Source organism: Glycine max, chromosome 1 (assembly GCF_000004515.6).
Source record: "Glycine max cultivar Williams 82 chromosome 1, Glycine_max_v4.0, whole genome shotgun sequence".
NCBI lineage: Eukaryota > Viridiplantae > Streptophyta > Magnoliopsida > Fabales > Fabaceae > Glycine > Glycine max.
Genome location: NC_016088.4, coordinates 25,418,290 through 25,423,902, shown reverse-complemented (window position 1 = coordinate 25,423,902; position 5,613 = coordinate 25,418,290). Strand labels below are relative to the sequence as shown.

At 34.9% G+C, this 5,613-nt stretch overlaps 1 pseudogene; it reads right to left on the bottom strand.

The window, feature by feature from the left end:
* Positions 1–3,278: 3,278 nt before the first annotated feature.
* LOC112997833 (uncharacterized) lies at positions 3,279–3,379 on the bottom strand (annotated as a pseudogene).
* Between the last annotated feature and the right edge of the window lie 2,234 nt (positions 3,380–5,613).

The window sequence follows — 5,613 nt, the reverse complement described above, 5'->3', positions numbered from 1 at the left end:
ACCATCACAACTACTTAGTGCTTGCTTCTTGCACTAGCACAACTACTCAGCAGAAACAAAGAAAAAGAACAAGACTTTAAATTAAAACACAAAAAAAAAACAAAATGCCCATTTCGCTCATGAGTCACACAACCACAAGCATTACATTTGTTAACATCAGTCCTTTTTAGAGTCAATGTAAAAAGACATATAAAAAGTGTTTTTTAGTAGTGATAATAAGAAAATGAGATATTAAATATGAAAAAAACATCTTTGATATATCACTAATTAACTTGATATTATTATAATGTTTGTATAAATTAATATTATATATGATTTTAATTAATTAAAAAATAAATCCTTTAAAATAATTTTATTACTTCAACTTCGATCCAACTTTGAGGGATGTAAAGAAGACAATTCAAAGAGCATGAACTTTTGCACTCAAGAAAACATAGAGGAACTTGGAGGTTTTAGCATGGACCCTACCATATATTTATCAGTGCACAAGCATCTCTCTTTGGAGAACATGACTGGGTGTTTGTTTTATGGGTAAATGTCTTAGTCCTGGGAATATATGACGAGAAAATTTATCCCGTGTTTTTTACAAACTAATAAAATAATTAATTTTGGATATATTTTATTTTTAGGTAAATCATAATCTCACCTTTAATCAATATTTATTCCCAATGAAGAGAGTAGGAAATATTTATTCCCATGGACAAGGATCACTCTTGATGAGTAAAAATATGCATATACACTCCTTACTATCCACTACCCAACTACCCTCTTTATTGGAATCTTTTTGCTCTAACCAACTACTTTAAGTGTGCTACAAGATAGTTTCCAAATACACCAAGTATGCTACAAGGATATTTTAGTAAGTATAATATATATTTCTAGAAAAAATATTAGACAAGCACATGTTTTAATTATTCATGGACATAAAAAAATTCCCAACCATTTTTAAAGGTTTTTTTAAAAGGCAAATAAAAATTTATTCATTAAACAGAGGCCACGAATTGTGACCCAAGAAATGACAGAAAGTCTACAAGATGAATAAAAAAAACAATCAAGAAACATCCCTAAGACAAATCTATCTGATTATTTAACTAGTAAGATATAGATATTGTAGAAGAAAAAAAGCCAATATGCTTAAACCATATCCATGAAAGCTTCTGAATTTGTGAAACAATAATGGGTACATTAGGCATAGCAATCCATATTGAACAAGAGGAAAAATAGACGAGGTTGAAAATTTGATAGTTGCATTTTATACTTACCTTTGGGTATATATAAGTGCAATTACTTCATCTATCCTTTACTTAAATCCTTGTTTTCACCCTTTTTTAGTTCAAAAGATTTAGTTTTTATGCATATGCTTAGTTGCACAAATTTTGAATTTAGTCTCATGTTTTAAATATTTTGAGATATAAAATTGGAGTTGGGTTTCTGAGAATCTTAGGATCAAGCTCGAAGTAGAATGTTACCACCGACCCAGCCAGAACAAAGAGTGCTGCCCAGCCAAACAGAAGTCAGAAAGAAACCTTTCATGGGAAGAAATCTTGGCCTAGCTGAAATATAGTGTTTGCTATGCTAGAAGTAAGTCAATAGAATTTCACATGTTGGAGGCAATTCTAGTCCATCTAGAAGAGTAGGCTAGCTCAGCTAGCACACTGACAAAGAGAGAATAATTTTAAGAAATGACGTTTTAGTCCAGCTAGCCCATTTGGTCAACCCAGCCAAAATCCTACCAATAAGCATATTTGAGGCTCTGTCCTAGCCAAAACTTAATTTTGGCTTCGCCAAAATTGTCATGCTGACACTTTATGAGCAAGATACAAAGCAATTAAAGGGGATTTTTGGAGGGAGAATATAACTATTCTTCTTTGACCTAGGTTAGGACAAAAAGAGTGAAGCTTAGGAGACTCTCATTCCTCCATTTTTCATCATCTTCTTCTCTTCACCATTTTGGATGCTCATTTCAATTATGATTGGCTGAGCTCCCCTCCCTTGTTGGGGTTTGATCTAACTAAACCCAAACTCATATATATCATGTTTATTATTCCCAATTATGTGTTTTTCTTCTTTGCTTAATGTTTGCTTTGGCTTGCCAACCATTTGCTTGATTCTATGGTTTAAAAGCGTTTGGAAAATGTATTTGGACTATGAACCGGAGAATAGAACCTAATGGGTATTGTTGCTAGGAATAGAGCAAGACACATTAGTCACCTTTGACTCCTTTTCTTAAAAAATGTAACAGGGCTAAGCTATGCAAGGGATTGGTAGTTTACTCAAGGGGCATAGGCTCTTCTTGTAAGGAATTAGAGATTGAGCATTTTTATGAGTTGATGATAACAAAGGAATGATAAACATTTATTAATAGCTTGTGTATGCACAAGGGAGTGGTTTAGTGAAGTCGAACCCCAACATTTTTTATAATTGTTTCTTGCAACATTTGTCTATAATCTAGATCTTTGAAAAAAAAACCCTTTTAGTAGTTTTATTTCAAGTTTTCACCTTAACCTCAACCCATAACCAGGATAAATTTAAATTTACTCTATATTTTGTCTAGTAAGTAAAAAAATGTATGAATTTCCAAATATTTCTCAAGTCCTTTGGGAAAACGAGACTTGGACTTTCCATTTTATGCTACTTGTGTGATTTGGTATGCTTGCCAAAGAAGTAACAAGTTTTTGGCGCTGTTGTTGTGGATTTGCATCTTAATATTAGGGATTTTCACATTTTCGTACTTATCTAGGTTTCATTCTTTTGTTCTTCAGATTTATTTTCCTACTTTGTTTTCTTGTGCTAACTTTTCTTCTTCAGTGTTTGATTTTCCTTGTTTATGCAAACTAGAAGCTCAATTGATCTTTTATTTTTCGACCCAGAAGTTGAGAGGATAGTTAGGAGAAACAACAGTTTGAAAAAGAAAAGGAAAACACTAGAGAGGCTAGCTAGACTAGAGCCCAATTCACTTGTTTTGCCAAACATGAGTGGTGGCTCACAATGTGGAAATAAGGGCATCTCTCATTGGATTGGTCCAACAAAACAAGTTACATGGCTTTGATTATGAAGATCATTATGCCCACTTGACTACCTTTGTGCATATTTGCAATACAGTGAAGATTCATCAAGTGGATGATGATTTCATTTGTATTAGTCTTTTCTCATTTTCACTTGCTGACAAGGCTGAGCATTGGTACCAAGCTATTCCTCCTAGCTTTCCTTTGACTTGGGATGGGCTTTGTGACAAATTCTTGAATAGATTTTTCCCTTAATCCAAGATCAATCAAAAGAAGCCAGTGATTGCTACTTTCACTCAAGGAGTTGATGAGCCCCTTTGTGAAGCTTGGGAGTGGTTTAATAGTCTATTTAAACAATGTCTAGCTCATGGCCTTGATGATGGAGGTCAAATTAACACTTTCTTGGTGGGGTTGAGACCCCAAACTAAACTTATGCTTAATGCTTCAACTAGAAGAAAAATTATGTACAAGACACCAGATGAAGCCAAGGAGATCATTGAGAATAACACCTCAAATGACTACGAGGTTCTTCATGATAGAATTCTTACTCCCACACAAAATGGAGGAGTTCTTGAGTTAAATTCTCATGATGCAATTTTAGCTCAAAACAAGCTACTCACTTAACAACTTGATGCACTAACCAAGCAAATTTCAAAAAATTCTCAACTCCAAAGTGTGCAAGCTACATAATCTGGTACTCAACAAGTGTTAAGTTGCACTCTTTGTAGAGGTGGTTGTCCAAGTGATCAATGCTTCATACTTGGTGGTTCCCAAGAAGAAAAGAATTACATGGGAAATCAAAATCAACAAAGAAACTATAGAAATCCTCCTTACAACAATGCCTTTAATTAAGGGTGGAGGAACAACAACAACTATGATTGGAAGCAAGATGTTGGTTCCTTCAATAGACAACCACCTCATGGTAATCAAGCTCAACAAGGCCATCCATATAAACCTCTTCATCAAGACTATACTTCTAAGTTAGAAGACACTCTTAATCAATTCATGCAAATCTCTGTCACCAACCAAAAGAATAAGGATGCTTCTAGCAAGAACCTTGAGGTACAAATGGGACAAATTGCCAAGGAAGTGATAGAGCATAAAAGTAGGCCTCTTGTCACCAATACTCAAACTAATCCTATGGAGCAATACAAGGCCATTACTACAAAGGAAATGTACATTGGTAGGTGATTTGAGTAAAGAAAAAAGTGAGTAAGAAGTTGTAGTTGAGGAAGTCAATAAGGATGAGGAAAATGAGCTTGAGGAAGAAGGTGAGAAAAAAAGTGATAATACTGAAAAACATGAGTAAGAAAAAAAAAAGAGTGAGAATGAGGTAGTAAAGAGTGGTGGGGAGTTGAAAAGAAAAAGCCAATTAATGAAAGAAAAGAAAAAATGTGGTGATGAATCCTTCCCCCAAGGATCTTCCATATCCACATGCTCCTACAAGGAAGGACAAGGAAAGAAAGTATGCAAGGTTTCTAGAGATTTGCAAAAGATTGCAAGTCAATGCTCCTTTTTTGGAAGCTCTAGAGCAAATAACCGCATATGCCAAATTTATAAAGAGCTTCTCACCAAGAAAAGATTCATTGAGCAAGATACAAGTCAATTGTCGGCCTGATGTAGTGCATTTTTCCTAAAGGATTTGCAATCAAAACTCCAAGATACTAGTAGCTTCACTATTCCAATAATTATTGGAAAACTCAAGGTGGGGAGAGCTTTACTTGACCTTGGAGCTAGCCTCAATCTTATGCCTATCTCTTTATCAGCAAAAATTGGTGATCTTGAACTTAAGCCTATACAGATAACCCTCTAATTAGTGGACTGTTCCATTAAGTATCCATATGGTGTTCTTGAAGATGTACTTGTCAAGGTGGATAAATTCATTTTTCCTGTCGACTTTGTAGTGATGGACATGGAAGAGTACTCTGAAGTGCCACTTATTTTGGGAAGACCCTTCATGAACACAACTAGTATTTTGGTTGATGTGAATGATGACCAAATAAAGCTTAGGGTGAATGATGAAGAGGTCACATTCAATGTGTTAAAGTCTATGAATCACCCAAAAGATGAGAAATCTTGTTTTCTGGATGGATGTTCTTGATGAAGTTTTCGTCCACTCTAAGAAGAAATTGTCTAATGCTTCACTTCTTGAGAAAACCCTTATAGCTGCATTTGAAGCGCTAAATGAGGAAGAGGAGAAATAAATTGAAGAGTGTTTGAAGAGCTTAGAGTCATCTGATGCAATCCTACCCCCCAAGGACATTGGATAGAAGAATCCAAGAAGATTGGGCCAAAGATGCAAGAGAAGGCCCTAGGATTCTCATGAGCCTTAGGGTAGATTTCGGGCCCATGGGCTAAGTATGAGCCCACTTATCTTTGTACATATTAGATTAAGGTTTCATTAATTTTGGGTCTTGTATTTAGGGCTCCATAATGTAGGTAGGGTACCCTAGAAATATAGAATTTTTCAGCCCTTGTATTTTAGGGCACCTAGACTAGTTTTTGTATTAAGGGTAGTTTTGTAATTTCACATGAACTAAGTGAATATTTGATGTGTGTGGTTGGAAATAAGTTTAATTGAATTGGTAGAAGCCCAATCCAATTAAAT